Source organism: Bombina bombina, chromosome 2 (genome assembly GCF_027579735.1).
Source record: "Bombina bombina isolate aBomBom1 chromosome 2, aBomBom1.pri, whole genome shotgun sequence".
NCBI classification, from domain to species: domain Eukaryota; kingdom Metazoa; phylum Chordata; class Amphibia; order Anura; family Bombinatoridae; genus Bombina; species Bombina bombina.
This window is the reverse complement of record NC_069500.1, coordinates 958,137,395-958,158,125: the sequence shown is the minus strand read 5'-3', so window position 1 is coordinate 958,158,125 and position 20,731 is coordinate 958,137,395. Positions and strand designations below refer to the sequence as shown.

The following is a 20,731-nucleotide window of genomic DNA, read 5'->3' as shown; positions in this document are numbered from 1 at the left end:
GTGTTTTTTTCCAGAGTTTTTTTTACCAGTTGGCATGATATTACACACACTGTCTCAGTAGTTTGTTGTTTTTTTCTTACATTTCTGATGCCAGTGAAAGGTTAGCTGCCATCTTATACTGATGTATAAAGATTTATATGATTTTGACCGTTTTAGCAAAGGTTATACATGTTTTGCCAAAGATTAATATTTTTTCATGTCCGTTTAAATAAAGTACATCTTTAACTGATGTGTTTTATATTTATATATAAAACTGTGAACACAAACATGCAAATAAGACTTGACAAATTTGCTTACGAATTTAGTAGCTAGCCAAGAAAGTTAAAAACAAGCAGATATTTAAAATATGCTAAATATAGAGGAAATGTGCCCTTGGTGCAGGGAACACATCAGATCTATGACAGCATGGCTTTGGATATACTACCTATTGTGCAAAGGAATACAATTTGGACTTTTTAACTCCAACCTTTTTCTGTGTCTGCAACAACCTTTCCTTGTCTCAATGAGCCCCATGTATTAAAAATGGGGTGGACAGCTTCTCAACTAGGAAAGCTGTCACCTGCCTTCACTGCATACGGGGAGCGGATCTGTGTTTCCGCTGGCCTGTATGTATCATTACACACTCTGATGAGTGTGTAAAGCCCGCCCCTTGATTTGCGCAACCAATATAATGACCTTGCTGCTTTGTATATGGAGCTCAATGTCTCATTATGGCAACCAATACAAATGCAAATTTGGAATCCGTTTTGTAACTTTTTGAAAATGTCATGACAGGAATGTATGCATGACTTCCTAGCAGTGGGGGTTCTCGTGAGACATTGGTGGTTGCTTTTGCACCCACATTCATTACCATAGCACTCCCTGAAAACTTGTAAGGCAGTGCTTATTTCACAAGTTCAGTGCTCTACAAAGTGTATGGATAGAGGAGACAGAGATATAAGCAGATTTAAAAATATTTGCATAGCTGTCGGTTACTGTAGTATCCCCAACCTGTATCACCAACACTCTTGACATTTAGCATAGGGCACCCCCAAAATGAGATAGCCTAGAAGCACCCAAGATTTATCAGGCTGTGGTTTATATCATATCTCAATAAAGCTCAATCTATCTACCTGTCTGTGGTTTATATCATATCTCAATAAGGCTCAATCTATCTATCTATCTATCTATCTATCATCTATCTATCTATATTATTGCCTATTTTTTTGCATATAATTCATACAAACAGGTTAAAAATATTGCTAAAATCATCTAATAGCACCAATAATAACATCAGAATGCAAAGCCACTTGTGATTCACCAAAGCGGCCTTTAGTCCAATACCAAAAACTGCATAATGTGTAAACATTTTTTGGATTTTTTTGTCCTCAATATACATACATCACTAAAAATAAATGTAAAATATTTATGTACATTAAAATATATAACATATATATTATACACACCGTAAAAACATCACTTGCTTTACATTAATTCCAAGGCGATAATGCAGCTTTATTGTATATTGGTTCATTATTTTACTGAACACCTGCCTAAACACGGCTGACTGAAAGGTGGTTTCCGAAGGCATCTTCGACAGCTAGTAGGGAAATGTAACTGTATTACCGCAAAATATTTTCCAATTTTCACAAGACAGCTTTGCACATTTGGTGACGAAGCTTATTTAACACCACAAAGGAATGCCAGCCACCACTTAATAAATCTACATACAGTATATGTACAGCAATTAGTCATCACGTGTCTTGATGTGACTTTTATGTTTTAATTTTCAATTGCTAAGGGAAACCTTAGAATTTCTGCTAATAACAATTCAATACCATTTTGCAAACAAATGCCATTTTAATGTAAAACATTGTGCTCTTAAAAAAAATTGATGACACCAAATTTAGAAAATAATGTGAGGAACATGTTTTACACATTTACGTTTTTGCAGAGCCATTGCTTTAGTATTTATTACTCTTTAAATTCCATGCAATCAGTTTTAACCACATTATTATAATAGCTGTGGAGAAACTGAGATGTGTCTACATAAATTAATAAAATCCACATTATTAATAAAAAAAAAAAAAGATATTACCACATAATAATAAACATACTATTTTTTCCATTGTATCAGGTTCATTCTTGAAACTAAACTAACTAACTGGGAATTCCACAAAAAAAAAATACAAACACACGGGTAAACCTAAGCCTATCACCTAGTAGGCATGGGGATCCGCAGAAGAGGCAATTGGGGCTAATTAATAATTTTTGGCATGTTCAGTCAGATTCTTCAGGGCATTAAAACAGCCATAAATCGACCTGTTAGCTTTATAATTTATAAAGACCTATTAATTATAAGTTCAGAATCTTCTATGTCACACGATTTAACTGTTTATTATGTCTTATCCCATTAGACACCCAGCAAAGAATAGCAATGTGGTTTCTCATAGAAATTATACCTTCCTCTCAGCTAAAAATATATGTAGGGGTCAATTTATCAAGCTCCGTATGGAGCTTGATGACCGCTGCTCCATAACCTGTACATCTGCTCTGAGGCGGCGGTCAGAAATCAACCCGATCGAATACGATCGGGTTGATTGACAACCCCTGCTAGCGGCCGATTGGCCGCAAATCTGCAGGGGGCAGTATTGCACCAGCAGTTCACAAGATAAATGCTACATCGTATCATGTCCACTCGCACATTAATAAATTAATAAATACACTACTGAAAATAGCAATTTATTCAACCAGTATACAGAAGTTTAAGAGAAGGCTAAAATAAGCTATGTCTCTTTCATAGCCAAAATAAACCCATAAACCATGATACTCCTTTAAGCCACACAATACTAAATTGAAATAAATAAAATGAACTAAGAAAGTAAATGGCAAACTTCTGTCTACCTATATTAAATCAAAATGCACTTGGGACCTCCAGGTCTATGTTTATCTATGACCCTCTAGATATCACATGGTTGTTGAAAAATTATTTAATTTGCTATGTTAAAAATTATTTTTTTATATCCCTGTCCAGAATAATTCTTGCAGACACTCATGTTCATGTGACAGGGGCATAATTAGACATTGCTAGGCTCAGGTGCAAATGCTGTGGCAGTGCTCTCATTTCAATACTCCCTTTTCTGGCTGTTTGCAATCAGCTAAAGCTGAGCCAAAAGAGTAAAAGCAGTTTGTTAAAGCAGTTTTCAATTATTTTCAATATACCATTATTGTAATCTTATAGAAGACTAAAATATATAGTAACATATATTGTACATTTATTTTCAAAGCAAAAAATTATTATTACACAACTTCAAATGGATTATACAATTTGCTATGTCTGTAAAATAGATAAAACTAGCGAATGTAAGCATTTTAAATTTAAATATTCTCCTCAAAAAGAAGGGACTATAATTTGAGTCAAATACCAGTTATTATTGCAATTTACTTCTGTTATGATAGATCTTTTTTGTGGATACTACCTTTTTATGGTTGCAATGTAAAAATACAGCAGAAGTCCATCTGACGTGCAATTCTCGGCCTGTACAAAGCCAGCACTGAGGCAGGTTTGTGGGTCTAATCTATTACACTGTGGTTTCTTTCTCACAGGGGTGCACACAGCTCAGCATGGAATGTTATCATTGGATATGGTACAGGTTTCCAAAGAAAAAAACCTTGTTTTCTTTCTAGTTTTGTTTATCTAAAGTTTCTGAAGATTACAACTGGCAGGTTATTTCTATATCCCACCTTGTCCATGCTTAAAATGGCAAACTCTGCAGGCCTCAAAGTAACAACCTGCCGAACACTGCAGAATTATTTTTGTTGAAGCAGCACATGGAGATTTCCATCTACCTAGTGATAAATAATATGAACTATATGAAATGTATAGGAAATACATTAGATGTGGAGTCACACAGGGAGAACATGTTTCAAAGTAAGTGGAATAATGCCAGACAAACCGAAGGTTTATGCCAATAAAATCAAATTGCTGGTATAAAATTACTGTGCCAACTGCTAGCCGGGTCATACACAGAAAGAAATTTATTGTGGCATAAGGAAACAAATGGATGTCTTGGCATTATATTATCTATAACTTTATAACTCAAAACATGATACCAGAATGTAATGATATTGTAGGCAGATTCATCCAACTGCCACTCACTATCACGAATAATCTGATAAATGCATACAATATCTTCCTGTGTGTACTACATAAATATCAAGATAATAAACAAAAGCTAAAAGCAAAATAATGTTTAATATCAAAATCATTCACAGTATTGATTTATTACTAACAACGATATTTTTGGTTGTGTCATCAACTCTGTTACCGGATGTGTAGACATAGCAAGCTTGCATCCAGCAATTTTAGGGAGGAAGTGGAATAATAGGTGAAAAATAATGCAATAATAAAATGATCAAAACATCTGAGAATTTCATCATTGCACAAATGATTTCCTCTAACTATAGAAAGGGGTTTTAGCAAAGCTCCTATATTTCCCTCTTAATAACTTAGAGAGTGGTGAGATCCTCATTTGAAAAAGGAGATCCATTTTAAAGTAAGGATCACATGGACCTCAAATGGGTAATACTTATAGTAAAGGCCCAATTAGAAGTCACAATGCATTGCCACTTCTAGTCCAATCAATGGCAGGTACATACATATTTTGCTCCTTAGGTCTTATGTCATAGGATAGACAAACAGATCTACAGACAAACATATAGATAGAAAGACAGATATTAACAATCTATATGTGTTTTGCAGTGTATGTAGACCTGTTCTGGCACATCCCTTGTTGCTGGTGCTACTGTTGCTCACTGTCCTGTACTGTGTCAGCCTGTCATGCCCTGTGCTGCCCTGTGCTGTTTAGGTCATATCCCATGTCAGCATATCTCTTATGGACCAATTTTCTTTCCTAAGATATGGTGAGTCCACAACGTCATCAATTACTGTTGGGGATATCACTCCTGGCCAGCAGGAGGAGGCAAAGAGCACCACAGTCAAACTGTTAAGTATCACTTCCCTTTCCATAAACCCCAGTCATTCTCTTTGCCTTGGTGCATGGAGGAGGTGAAGTTTTGGTGTCTTAAGAAAATTGGATTTCTTTCATTCAGAGAGCCGGAGAAGGTTTACTCTGATCTTTCACTTTCAAGTCTGGGTCTAGCCGTACTCCACGTTAATCTCTACAGTAGGCTAGTGGTGGTTTTTAAACAGTTAGGAACTTGTGAAGTGGGCTTTACTGCGCTTTTCTAACAGGTTGCTGCCCTTGTATAGAAAGCCAGAGTAGGTTTACTCTGTTCTTTCTTTTTTTCACAGGTTTCTGTAAAGGAGTGGCTTCCTTTCATACCGGGTGAGCTGTCCTCCTTCCAGACAGCTACATGTGCAGGTAAGTGCCTTTTTTTGTCTTCTGGGGCTAGGAGGTTGGCACTGAAGGGATTAAACTGTTAAGCTGCAGCTACTTGGGACAAAATATCCTGTGTAAAGGGTGAATTTTGTCAGTGAGCAGGCTCTCTGAGATGTGATGTGGAGACAGGGGTTAACCTCCTTTATGAAAAGGAAGGAGTTCATCCATTTGTTTGGCTCAGTTATTTATGTTTAGTATTGATTCAGATCCTGATATCAGTGTACTTGCAATTGATTTAATTATAAGTTCACTTAGTTCTAAGAACGATGTGTTTTGGTGGCACTTATGATTATTTGATCTAAGCCGATTTGTACTTTGCATTAAACTGCTTCATTTTGGTTATCTTCATTTCCAGCTGGAAGAGTGCGCTGAGAATAGTTGCACAGCTTCTCAGGCCGGTCACGTGACCCATGTGTTCTGCTCTTTACAGGCAATTTGGAGCGGTTGTGCCTGATTCTCTGCAGAGTTCCTGGTAAGGTAGGAAGGTAGGCACCTCAGTCAGAGACGGAGGTTAAAGTGTGCGCTGGGGTCTGTTTTTTTCTAACTTTTTAAACCTTTTTAGTAGCTATATTTAAGCCTTAACTTTAGATTTTGAAAGCGGTTTGTTTGCTATGCAATTTTACCGTGTTTCTTAAAGGGACAGTACTTTTAAAAAAAAAAAGTGTTTCTTTTTTCTTTTTCTATCTCAAGCATAATGGATCAGGATCCTGTTCCTATGGACAGGTATGTCCTTTGTTTAGATAGTCAAGTTGTGCCACCCTTGCAATTTTGTTCCTCATGCATTGAGAGGACATTAAAAAATAAAGATAAACCTTTTGTCTCTGAGCCAACTTTCTCTCAGGATGATGCTGTTCAGGTTTTACCACAGCCTTCTCCTCAAACATCCCAAACCTTGGTAAAATCACATGCAGTTCCCTGTGGTTCTCTCTATCTCCTGGAGGAGTTTTTTTGCTGGCAGAATTTGCTGCCCAGGTATACTCTGTGGTATCTAAGGCATTAGCTGCCTTTTCCATGCTACAGGGAAAATGCAAGAGGAAATTTAAAGATTCAGATATTAAGGTTTCTGCTCCTGTTTTGACTTCCCAAGTTGCCCTTTCTCATAAGTCTGATGAGGAAGATACATCGATGGCGAGGGTGAAATCTCAGATTCAGACAGTATAATTCCTTCATCCGATGCTGAAGTTGAAGCCTTCAGATTTAAGCTGGAACACCTCTGTGTTCTTTTAAAGGAGGTTTTAGCTACCTTGGACGACTCTGATAACTCTATCGTTTTCAACCCTAAGAAGTCTAGTAAACTTAATAGATACTATGATGTTCCTTCCTCTGTGGAGGTTTTTTCTGTGTCAGACCGTGCCACGGAGATTATAGCACAGGAATGGGAGAAGCTTGGGATACCTTTCTCCCCGTCTCCTGTATTTAAAAAGATGTTTCCTATTGCTGACTCCATTAAAGAGACATGGCAAACAGTTCCTATGGTGGAAGGAGCCATTTCTACACTGGCCAAGAGGACTACTATTCCTATTGAGGAAAGCTGCTCCTTTAAGAACCCTATGGACAAAAAGCTGGAGGCTTATTTAAAAAAATATATATGTTCATCAAGGTCTCCAATGGCAACCTGCTGCGTGTATTGCCACTGTAACTAGCACGGCAGCCTATTGGTTCAACACTTTATCTGAATCTCTTCAGGTAGAGACTCCCTTAGAGGAAATCCAAGACAGGATTAAGGCTCTTAAGCTATCCAATATCTTTATTACCGACCCTTCATTGCAGGTTATTAAATTGGGAGCCATAATGTCTGGCTTCGCTATGCTGGCATGCAGAGCATTATGGCTGAAGTCATGGTCAGCCAATGTTTCATCAAAGTCCAAGCTTCTGGCGATTCCCTACAAGGGTAAAACCTTGTTTGGACCCGGTCTAGGCTTTGGACATAATATCTCAGAGTTACCATTTGGAATTCAAGACCTTTCCTCCCAGGGGCAGGTTCCACCTCTCAAGATTATCTGCAGACCAGATAAAAAGAGAGGCGTTCTTGAAATGTGTACAGGATCTTTTTTCCATGGGAGTGATAGTTCCAGTTCCAGTACAGGAACAAGGTCTAGGTTTCTATTCCAATCTGTTCGTGGTTCCCAAGAAAGTGGGAACTTTACGTCCTATTCTGAGAGTTCTGCAGTTGTGCATGCTTAGTCAATGGAATGGGGATCATGTGGATCTGTCTCAGAGGATAGATCTAGATCAGTCGACAAGGGACTCTCTTCCGTGGTGGTTTTCTCAGGAAAATCTGTCTCAGGGCACATGCTTTCAGAGACCATCCTGGGTGATTGTGACCATGGACGCCAGCCTGCGGGGCTGGGGAGCAGTCTGGGACTTGTTAATGGCACAGGGACTATTGTCTCGGGAGGAGTCTGCTCTCCCCATAAACATCTTGGAGTTGAGAGCAATTTACAATGCTCTGAAAGCTTGGCCTCAATTGTCTTTAGCCCAGTTCATCAGATTCCAGTCGGACAATATCACCTCAGTGGCTTACATCAACCTCTATGGAGGAACTCTGAGTTCCTTAGCCATGAAGGAGGTGGTTCAGATTGTTCAGTGGGTGGAAGCTCACAATTGCTGTCTATCTTCCATCCACATTCCAGGAGTGGACAACTGGGAAGTGGATTTCCTGAGCAGACAGACTTTTCATTCCAGGTAGTGGGAACTCCATCCGGAGGTGATCTCCAGCTTAACCATCAAATGGGGGGTGCCGGAGTTGGATATGATAGTGTTTCAGCAGAACGCCAAGCTTCCAAGGTACGGTTCAAGGTCAAGAGATCCACAGGCTGCTCTAATAGATGCTCTGGCGGTTCCTTGGGTTTTCAAGCTGGCATACCTGTTTCCTCTGTTTGCTCTCCTTCCACAAGTCATTGCTCGTATAAAACAGGAGAGAGCATTGGTGATTCTAATAGCCTTGTGGCCTCGCAGGAACTGGTATGCAGACATAGTGGAGATGTTGTCTCTCCCACCTTGGAGATTACCTGTGAGGAAGGACCTGTTAATTCAGGGTCCATTTCTTCATCCAAATCTCATTTCTCTGAAACTGACTGCTTGGAGATTGAACGTTTAGTTCTGTCCAAGCATGGTTTTTCTCAGTCAGTCATTGAGACCATGATTCAGGCTCACAAGCCTGTTACTAGAAAGATTTACCATAAGGTATAGTGTAAATATCTTTATTGGTGTGAATCCAAGGGCTACTTTAGGAGTAGGGTAAGGATTCCTAGGATTTTGTCTTTTCTTCAGGAAGGTCTGGAGAAGGGTTTATCAGTCAGAACTCTGAAAGGTCAGATTTCTGCATTATCTATTTTGTTACACAAGCGTCTGGCGAATGTGCCAGATGTGCAATCTTTTTGTCAGGCCTTGGTCAGAATCAGGCCTGTGTTTAAGTCTGTTGCTCCTCCTTGGAGCCTTAACCTTGTTCTTAAAGTTTTGCAGCAGGCTTCGTTTGAGCCTTTGCATGCCATAGATATAAAGTTATGATCTTGGAAAGTTTTGTTTCTTATGGCTATCTCTTCTGCTCTTATTTGAAGAATTCTTAAAACTTTCATTACGATAATGAAATGGCTCATCAGGATCACTATGGGTTTGTGGGAGCTATCCCACATCTTTGCATGTGATGAACGCTGGAGAGATAAGATAATTTACTACAAAAGGTACATAGATGACCTTTTGGTCATCTGGAAAGGTACGGAGTTAGAAGCTGCAAACATTGTACAAACTCTGAATGAAAATGAGATTGGTATCAAATTTACACATGAGTTTGACAGAGAGAGTAATAACTTTCTTGACGTTAATATGTCAGGTAGATGTGCAGAGAGAGTAATCACAAAGGTATACAGGAAACCTATTGCGGGGAATACTCCCCTCCATGCCCAGAGCAATCATCCCAAGCGAGTCTTTAAATCAGTCCTTAAGGGACAATTTATTAGACTCAGGAGGAATTGTACTTTGGATGAAGAATATGAAAGACAATCTCTGGAGCTGGAGGAGAGATTCCTCAAACGAGGTTATAAAAGGAGTGACATCAGAGCTTCCAGAATTAATATTGCGGCAATAGATAGAAAAGAATTTCTAAAACCAAGAAAGAAAACTAATGAAAAGTTTGAAGGAGTATCCTTCATAACTGAATACAGTAAACAATATCACCAAGTATGTAATATTGTCAGGAAACATTTCCCTATGCTCAAGGCTGATGATGGTCTGGTCAATGTAATACAGAAGGGTTGTAGATATGCATTTAGAAAGGGCAGGAGTTTAGGAAACATACTAGCTCCCACACAACTCAAGTCAGAACACCCAGAAATTTCATCCTGGCTTAGATTTAAAGGTACATATAAATGCAGCTATGCTCAATGTACTGCTTGTGAATATTTGCAACAAGGTGACGGTTTCACTAGCACAGTCACGGGGGAGAAATTTAAACATTTTTCTTGTTTAAACTGTAGATCTTGTTATGTAATGTATCTCCTTACCTGCATTGAATGTGGGATTCAATATACAGGACTTACCACAAGAGAAACCAGAGAAAGGATTAGAGAGCATGTAACCAATATAAAGGCTGGCAAACTAACTACACCATTGGTGCACATTTTAGACAGGCTCACTGTAAAAGTGCAGAATAAGGTGGACCATAATTGAGTTGGTTAAATGTAAACAAATAGGGGGTGACAGAGACAAATTACTGGCCAGGAGGGAAGCCTATTGGATACACAGGCTCAGGACAAGAGTTCCGGATGGATTAAATTCAGAATAAGATCTTATTAATTTTTGGGAATAGAGGTCCTGAGCATGTGTATCTGTATGAAGACAATTTATGGCAAGCTATCTGAAAGAGTTAACAGCCTCCCCTCCATTTACTAAATCTTTATAATATGTTCTTATTTGAACAAGCTTAACATTGGTTCTGTATATATCGGAGTCTCTCATAACATACATTAATCAATAGATTTCCTTTTATACATAATCTATTGATATGTGTTACTAATATAATGTACAGAATATTAGGAGGGGTCACATATATATTTATACACATTAAAAAGAAATATGTGCCTAAAATCAATCTGTTCTGGACATGTCCCAAGAACCTGTATGCATATAGAAGTATTTGTGCTTGTACTAATATAAGTTTCTCAAAATATAACAGTTGTTTAAATGATTGTAACTTTGTATCCTTACAAGTGAGTTATTGCTTTAACACATCTAAATATTTGTAAATTTGAAAGAGTTTGTTCTTTCTACATTGTAATAAATTGTTAATTGTTTAGCAATAGTGGGTGTGTTTAAGTTCCGCTCCAAGTAGCAAAAGGTGTAATTGTTTTAACCTATTAGCTGGTTCTAATTGGTATATAAGGCCAATAGAACAACAGACTGTAGCTACGATTACGGCCTCTTGAGCTGAAACGCGTCAGGGACAGTCCTTGGAGTGGAACACACACCACTCACATAACTTTGTGATCCTGATGAGCCATTTCATTATCGTAATGAAAATTTTAAGAATTCTTCAAATAAAAGTTTCCTATTTCAACATTCCGGCTACCAGTGCACCTGATTTGTTGTGACTATTTGGTTTTCCTGAAACGGAGGTCAGCACGGAAGATTTCCAATGGTGTTCCCTGCTTTCAAGATCCCACTCACCTCATGCGGCACCTGGAAGTCAAAGGTCGGAAGCCGGTGTAGTCTAATGACATCAGACACCAAAAGTGAATGAGCCATAGAAGGTAGTGGAGCGTGGACGGTATCTGCACGGTTAGCTTACCGGATCACATTCAGATATCCTGACCAGAGTGTAAAGAGCATCTCTACCTTCGGACAGGCCATTTGCTGGTAAACGGTGAAATTTGCACCCGGACCGGACAGCTGAATGTGAGGTGAGTGGAAGAGGGTTACAGAGTGGTGGATTTAACCCTAATAAGAACTTACTGCCATTTGGCTTTTACTTAAGCAGAGTCACTTCTCTCATTGTGATATTAACCCTATGGTGACTATAGGTGCCGACACACATTTGCTATTATCTCTTCTGCTCGCAGAGTTTCGGAAACTCTCGGCATTGCAGTGTGATTCACTTTATCTTATCTTTCATGCTGATAAGGCGGTTCTTTGTACTAAGTTAGGTTTTCTACCTAAAGTGGTTTCGGATAGAAATATTAATCAGGAAATTGTTGTTCCTTCGCTATGTCCTAATCCTTCTTCTCATAAGGAATGTTTGTTGCACAACCTGGATGTTGTGCATGCTCTTAAATTCTATCTACAGACGACTAAGGATTTTCGACAGTCTTCTGCACTGTTTGTTTCTCTGGAAAACTTAAAGGTCAAAAGGCTACTGCTACTTCTCTTTCTCTTTGGTTGAGAAGTATAATTCATTTAGCTTATGAGACTGCTGGTCAGCAGCCTCCTGAGAGAATTACGGCTCATTCCACAAGAGCTATCTCCTCTTCTTGGGCTTTCAAAAATGGAGCTTCAATGGAGCAAATTTGCAAAGCTGCAACTTGGTCTTCTCTGCATACTTTTTCCAAATTTTCCAAATTTGATACTTTTGCCTTGGCTGAGGCTTCTTTTGGGAGAAAGGTTCTTCAAGTGGTGGCAACTTCTGTTTAGGTCTACCTGTCTTGTCCCTCCCTAGTCATCTGTGTCCTCTAGCTTGGGTATTGGTTCCCAACAGTATATGATGATGTTGTGGACTCACCATATCTTAGGAAAGAAAACAAAATTTATGCTTACTTGATAAATGTATTTCTTTCTGGATATGGTGAGTCCACGACCCTGCACTTTGTTTTTAAGACAGTTTATTTTTGTTTAACCCTCAGGCACCTCTACACTTTTGTGTTACTCCTTTTTTTCTCCATTTCCCTTCGGTTGAATGACTGGGGTTGATGGGAAGGAAAGTGATACTTAACAGTTTGACTGTGGTGCTCTTTGCCTACTCCTGCTGTCCAGGAGAGATATTCTCAACAGTAAATGATGACATTGTGGATTCACCATATCCGGAAATAAATACATTTATCAGGTAAGCATAAATTTTGTTTTCGAAAATGTGCTGGAGTCGAGTGAAATGTCTAGACCACCTTGTATGGCACTCACTCAATTCTCTAAGTTGTGAGCTGCCTCCCACAGAAGGTAATGAATCATTTATTTGAAGCAAACATAACTCAAATTGCAGTGCTTTTAGCATACTTTGCCTTACATTCGCTTCTACTTTCAAATTCATGTTTTTTTATTTCTATCAGTGCAATGAGTGCATTCTGTATTTTTAAACAAACTCATTAGCTTACATTTGGCATAATAAATAGAGAGACTTTCAGGCGTAAAATGGTTAGGGAATACAATAAGACTTGTCACAGAACTTCAATCACGCCTAAACAATGGCTCTGTTCAGCCTGCTCACCAAGGCTGCAAGTCTTATTTTACAATACGTTTTGTATTTTGTACTTTTCTAGGGCAATTTTAACTTATTTTTAGGATATATTAAATATAATTTTCTGGTGTACGTTAAATAAGAATTTTACTGCATAATTTTATTTTTCTTTCTAAAGTATATTTTTATTACAAATTTTAATTTGTCCTTGTAATATGATTTTTAATGTATTCTTTAATTACAATTTTAAGTTTGTACTTTGAATATGCTTAATCAATCTCCTTCACTACACAAATGTATGGTACACCACTTAGTAAGATATGGATTACTAAAGGTAATTACCTATCCAAAAACCTGTGAAGGTTCACTGCAGTATTGGCAGATGTTTTCCAATATACAGGTCTTCCTCTCATGTAGGCTCTGTGGCATCCTTGTCTAAAGACTGCCCAAGTGCTACCCCATTTAAATACATAAGCTCTGTCCTCTTAAATATTGTCCTGGATTCAACCTTTAAAGGATTGAATATCTACAAATCTCATAGTAAATCTACTCTGCATGAGATTTTGGTCCCATTATGCATCTACATGTACATAGATTAGCCTGTAATGTGTTGTATTTATATGTTTAACTCTACACCCAAATTTCTGCTTGTCCCCTACTATGGGCTTGTTTCCATTGAGCAATTTGTGTATCCACTGCTTCTGTTGGTGCAGACCCCAGCTGCTGAAAATATTTTTGAGCCCCATAGAAAGTATTATAAGCCATTAAAATACAATTTACACCCGGTTGCCAATGAAAGTGCAAACCTTTAACACACTGAGGCTGTCGATACACTGAAAAAAATTATACCCAGCCCAAGAAGATGGCTAAATGCAGCCACCAATTAGCAAGTGCTAACCAGGTATGAACCAAAAATGGGCCGGCTCTTAAGTTTACATTCCTGATTTTCAAATAAAGATACCAAGAGAACAAAGAAAAATTGGTAACAGGAGTAAATTAGAAAGTTGCTTACAATTGCATGCTCTATCTGAATCATGAAATAAAAAAAATTGTGTTTCATATCCCTTTAATAAAGTGGAAAATATAATTATAATAAAAAATAGTATTTCCTTACAGTTAAAGGGACAGTCAAGTCAAAATTAAACTATCACGATTCACTTAGGACGTGCAGTTTTAAACAACTTTCCAATTGACTTTTATCATCACATTTGCTTTGTTCTCTTGGTATTCTTTGTTGAATGCTAAACCTACACAGACACAGACTGATTTTTAAACCGTTGAAGGCTGCCTCTTATTTCAGTGCATTGTGAAAGTTTTTTACAGTTAGACACTGCTAGTTCACGTGTGTCATATTGATGATGACATTGTGCTCACTCCCGTGGAGTTTCCTAGGTGTAAGCACTGATTGGCTAAAATGTATGTCTGTCAAAAGAACTAAGATTAGGGGGAAGTCTGTCGAGGCTTAGATACAAGGTAATCACAGAATTAAAAATTATATTAATATTATAGTGTTGGTTATACAAAACTGGGAAATTAGTAAAAAATTGATTATTTATCTTCTTAAAAATAAAACATTTGGGGTAGACTGTCCCTTTAAAAGATGAATTATAATCTTTGTTTTTGTTTCTCTTTATAGGTGATCACTGATAATGAGCGCAGAAGTTACACGTACATCAGCCAATCAGAATTTTCTTACCTTAATTCCGATTGGCTGATAGAATCCTATCAGCCAATCGGAATTCGAAGGATGCCATCTTGGATGACGTCCCTTAAAGGAACCGTCATTCGTCGGGAAGTCGTCGGCCAGTATGGATGTTCCGTGTCGGCGGGATGAAGATGGATCCAGAAGAAAGAAGATTGAAGATGCCGCTTGATTGATAGAAGACTTCAGCCAGATGATGGATCTCTTCAGCCCGCGCTTGGATCAAGACTTCAGCCGGATGATGGATCTCTTCAGCCCGCGCTTGGATCAAGACTTCAGCCGGATGATGGACCTCTTCAGCCCGATGATGGACATCTTCAGCCCCCACTTGGGCTTGGATGAAGACTTCGGAGCCTCCTCTGGACTGATCGGTGATACCCGGCGTGGTGAAGACAAGGTAGGAAGATCTTCAGGGGCTTAGTGTTAGGTTTATTTAAGGGGGGTTTGGGTTAGATTAGGGGTATGTGGGTGGTGGGTTGTAATGTTGGGGGGGGGGTTATTGTATGTTTTTTTTACAGGCAAAAGAGCTGTTTTCTTTGGGGCATGCCCCGCAAAAGGCCCTTTTAAGGGCTGGTAAGGTAAAAGAGCTTTTCAATTTTTATTTTAGAATAGGGTAGGGCATTTTTTTATTTTGGGGGGCTTTGTTATTTTATTAGGGGGCTTAGAGTAGGTGTAATTAGCTTAAAATTGTTGTAATATTTTTATAATGTTTGTAAATTATTTTTTTATTTTTTGTAACTTTGTTCTTTTTTTATTTTTTGTACTTTAGTTAGCTTATTTAATTGTATTTCTTTGTAGGTATTTTATTTAATTAATTTATTGATAGTGTAGTGTTAGGTTTAATTGTAACAGGTTAGGATTTATTTTATAGGTAATTTTGTAATTATTTTAACTAGGTAGCTATTAAATAGTTATTAACTATTTAATAGCTATTGTACATGGTTAAAATAAATACAAAGTTGCCTGTAAAATAAATATTAATCCTAAAATAGCTACAATATAATTATTCGTTATATTGTAGCTATATTAGGGTTTATTTTATAGGTAAGTATTTAGCTTTAAATAGGAATAATTTATTTAATAAGGGTTAATTTATTTTGTTAGATAAAAATTATATTTAACTTAGGGGGGTGTTAGTGTTAGGGTTAGACTTAGCTTTAGGGGTTAATACATTTATTAGAGTAGCGGTGAGATCCGGTCGCAGATTAGGGGTTAATAATTGAAGTTAGGTGTCAGCGATGTTAGGGACGGCAGATTAGTGGTTAATACTATTTATTATAGGGTTATTGAGGCGGGAGTGAGGCGGATTAGGGGTTAATAACTTTATTATAGTAGCGGTGAGGTCTGGTCGGCAGATTAGGGGTTAATAAGTGTAGGTAGGTAGCGGCGACGTTGGGGGCGGCAGATTAGGGGTTAATAAATATAATATAGGGGTCGGCGGTGCTAGGGGCAGCAGATTAGGGGTACATAGGGATAATGTAGGTTGCGGTGGTGTACGGAGCAGCAGATTAGGAGTTAATAATAATATGCAGGGGTCAGCGATAGCGGGGGCGGCAGATTAGGGGTTAATAAGTGTAAGGCTAGGGGTGTTTAGACTCGGGGTACATGTTAGGGTGTTAGGTGCAGACTTAGGAAGTGTTTCCCCATAGGAATGAATGGGGCTGCGTTAGGAGCTGAACGCTGCTTTTTTGCAGGTGTTAGGTTTTTTTTCAGATCAAACAGCCCCATTGTTTCCTATGGGGGAATCGTGCACAAGCACGTTTTTGAAGCTGGCCGCGTCCGTAAGCACCGCTGGTATTGAGAGTTGCAGTGGCGGTAAATTATGCTCTACGCTCCCTTTTTGGAGCCTAACGCAGCCATTCTGTGAACTCTAAATACCAGCGGTATTTAAAAGGTGCAGGGAAAAAAAGCACGCGTAGCTAACGCACCCCTTCTAACGCAAAACTCTAAATCTAGCCATTTGTATTATATATAGGGATGAGTAAATGTATGGTTTTAAATCATAGAACAAAATTCTACTAATCAAACATTTCAAATTGTGATGTAATGTTGTCTTTTTCCAAATCAAATATTTGCATATTAAATGCTACATCCATTTTACAAAAACATATCGGAAATGATGAAATTCACAGTTAAATGTTGATTCTCATAAACGACATCAATTCTGTGACAAACAGCATTAGACTAACATGTACGTTCTAATATTTTATATAAGTACATTTTAATATTGTGAGATACAGCAATTGTCTTTCATTAAAATATTGTTCAGCAAATATTCTTCATTTGTTAACTGTGCAAATGCTTTAGTGTTACCACAATGCTGTATATCACTATAAAGCTTCTAGTAAATGTTATTCTGAAAAAAGTTTATACTCACATAAAATGACATGGTACATAACTATCCAAGAATATACTTATAAGCACAAAATCAGATTTCAGGTAAAAACTATTTAAGGTATAATTTATTAACTGAACTCCACACATGGTTTTCACTAGCATCTGTCCCTTTAAATATGATTGCAGTGCCTATACTTGGTATATACCAAACAGTACATGGTTTGACAGATTTATTATTCATCTCCTGTTTTTTTTTGTTTTTTTTCCAAATGTAAATACAGGCAATCGTTTTTCTGAAATTAGCTCATTATAGAATGGGTGATCCGAATGCTTGAAGTTGTATAAATAAACATGAACATGCTACTTACACTAAGTTCATTTGTAACTTCCTACATACACTCATTCAAAGCAATAAACACTTTAACCAATTTGTTTATTCTTTCTTATTATTGGAATATAGATATAAAGTTATAAAGACCGCTTCTCCATAACCTGTCCACCTGCTCTGAGGCGGTGGACAGACATCTCTAAAAATCAACCCGATCCAATACGATCGGATTGATTGACACCCCCTGCTGATTGGCCGCAAATCTGCAGGAGGCGGCGTTGCACCAGCAGTTCACAAGAACTGCTGGTACAATGATAAATGCCGACAGCATATGCTGTCGGCATTTATCGATGTGCGGCTGACATGATCTGCAATATGGGATCATGTCCGCACGCACATTAATTAATAGGCCCCAGAGAGTGAAGTAAAAGGGATATTTAAGTCTGTTTTCTACTTGTTAGCAATTAAGTTATTAATTGCTAAAGATGCAAATAAAATAAACTTTCATGTTACAAAAATGTTCAGGGTACTGCATATTCAGAACAGCCCCTTAAAATCTTTTTTTTACAAATGTAGTATGTGTGCCTGGTTTCCTTTTGATTTGCCAGTCAGATGTCATATGTAAATGAGCTTATGTACTTCATGTAAATCACTGTGTATGATTATTTAATGTAAAGAAGTGCTCTAGTAAACTGCAACATATTACTACACTGAAAGTAGTGAGTAAAAAACACAGATGGGAAATTACAGTAAAACAGGCAATATAAATAATGAAAGTATGCAGCATTGGTTTATTTATAATATGATAAATTCAACACATTATTGGGAATTTAATACAACGTTTAAAGGGACATTAAAAAGTGGTACTTAAAGGGACATTAAATACTTAATACATTTTATAAGCAATGTGTTGAGGATATTCAATGCCTTCCTCTAGTTCGTGGGTGCCACCATGTTGAAATTTACCTTTCACCACATTCAGTGCTGACCTGTTTGCACATGTGCAGCAACTGTCCTTCAGATGCCTGCAGTGTAACCTAGTTTCCATAAGGTTGCATAATGGCAGTTCATGTCCCTTTAAACTTGTTCATGCATGTTTTGAATGAACCTTACCCTGTAGTTTCAACCTTCATCCTGCCCTCAGATGTGATGCATTTTTTGTTGTTGCAGGAGCTACAGCCAATCAGATATCATAGTTTAAAAGTCATTACTTTAAATGGTGGACCTTCTTTAGTGCTTGCTTCTTAGGGGTCAATTTATTAAAGTCTGGCGGATATGATACGCTGTAGCCTGAAGGCTAGCGCAGAAACAGGGTGAATTGTCCCAATTCGGCCAATAATAAATTGACCCCTTAGAGTAAGATAAACAATGCAAGATTGCTCAGGAGTGCACCCCACTGAAAATAATGGATTGGGAACTGCTGGCCCTGACTGGATGTAGCACTGGTAGAATATTTATTTTTCTTACTTAAAATTAAAAAAATATATAGATTGTGTTGAGTCTGGGAGATGTGAATATAGAGTATATTTAACTTAAAATGTGCATGAAGGAAACATGTATATTTTACATTTTTGCTAGAAATATAGTGCTATTTATGATACTGAAGTAATTTTGTGCCTTCGGGGTAGATTTATCATACCCCTGGCAGACATGAATCGCTATAGCAAATCATGTCCGTCCTGCATCGCTAAATGCCGACAGCATACGCTAAATGCATTTAACATTGCACAAGAATTTCTGGTGAAATACTTGTGCAATGCCGCCCCCTGCTCACCGGCGGATCCGGATCGTATCTGTTCGGGATGATTGCAGTCTGCCACAACGAGTTAAGGAGCAGCGGTTGCTTCTTAAATTCTGTTTCCCGCAAAATAAGCAGCATCCGCTGCTTGATAAATGTACCCCTTCAACACTATAGTGACATCACAGGATAGTTTGAATCTTTTCAGATCAGAAACCTCAAAAAAACATGAAAGCAAAGACCATGTTACTCACCAACAATACCAGAGAAATCATATACTAGTTAGTGATGCAACTTAAAATAAATTCCTGGAAATATTACTGATACATTTTTTATTTTATTTTTAAAGTTATTTTATGTTGTTTATGAGATATAGCTGGCACCCATAGATACAAGGTACTTAAGCACTACCCCAAACATTATTTTATGTGGTGAACAGTGCCATTTATCTGGTGCCCTGTGGCATAACGCTATTTAAGAAGACTGTTAAACCTAAAGTATGACCTCTTATCAGCTATAAGTGACAGCCAACAAAGAAAATATGGAATAACAGAGGTTTGAACAACCAGGCAAAATAAATTTGAGTGAATGCACCTATAGGGAAATATCTTCCTTATATACTAAATCTCACATTTATTACAGGTTTTAATGATGTATATACTTTTAATTTTCTGTGCTTCATCAACAAACCAATAGTATTCATTTACTGTTGACTACCAATATGAAAGCTGCATGAAATTCAAATACATAATTACCTAATATGTTTGATAAACTGTATGAAATTACTAATTTGAATGCATGTTTTAAATCAGCTTTATGTAGTCTCCAATATATAAATTTAGTTTTAACACATGTAGTTTACAGTATTAACCTGTGGTGTAAACAGTTTCATGTAAGTAATTTGAATTTTTGTTAATTCATTTAAACTGTCTGGCAGCTACTTATATGTAGAAGTGAACACATTTCAGGCTTGATAAACTGTTCAATTATCTACATTTAATTTATTAAATAACACTAAATATATCTCAAGCTTGAAAAGAGTATAGAGTTCAGGAAAACGTCCAAGAAGGGACCCCCTTATGCAATTGAACAGTGCTATAAACAGCAGGAAATTGAGCAGAGTAATTTATACTACCATTTGGATTCAGAGCAAAGTCTCAGAAGACTATCATATGCTCTATTTTCCTAAACTTTAACAGAAAACAAGGTGTACTGACTGATGTGGGCCTCCCAATAGTTTGTTTGTGCTTCTGTAATTGGATAAAACTGCTTTAGCAAATGTAGCATGAGGACTAGCAGAACAAAAACACACAGAATAAAGAATCTCATTGCTTCTACATGAACATAGTGACAAAGTGTTCTCTATATTTAATCAATCTTTGAAAAACCATCAAGTATAGCTGTGCTTAGCAGGAGTCAAGATAATATAGAACATATGCTAAAAATATCCTGCTACACGCAATATTTTAAAGTTTTATTTACATGTGATAATATTTGAAGAAAAAAAAATGTTAGCTTGAAAATGTGTGGAATTAAATCACTGGACAATATTCACTAATGATAAAGGTTTCTCTACACAAGTGGAATTTCTTCAGTTTTTACATATTGTTTTAGAATATATTCACATACAATCTTTTCTTTTAATGCTACACATTTTACAGCTTTTTCAATAAAAAAAAAAGATTATAAAAAAATTGATTTGTTCAACATTTTTGTAACACAGGAGAATATAATACCACATTGTAAATTATAAAATAACTGTCACACAGAATATTGAGGTATGTATAATTAGGAAAAAAGTGCATATTACTACATATTGCAAGGCTAAAAGATGATATGGATGATTTTTTTATTAAAGTATACA

At 37.2% G+C, this 20,731-nt stretch overlaps 1 protein-coding gene across 3 annotated transcripts in view; it reads right to left on the bottom strand.

Annotated features, from left to right (window-relative positions):
- Positions 1 to 20,731, bottom strand: part of BMPR1B (bone morphogenetic protein receptor type 1B) — a 729,768-nt gene that overhangs the window by 500,039 nt on the left and 208,998 nt on the right. The window lies entirely within an intron of this gene.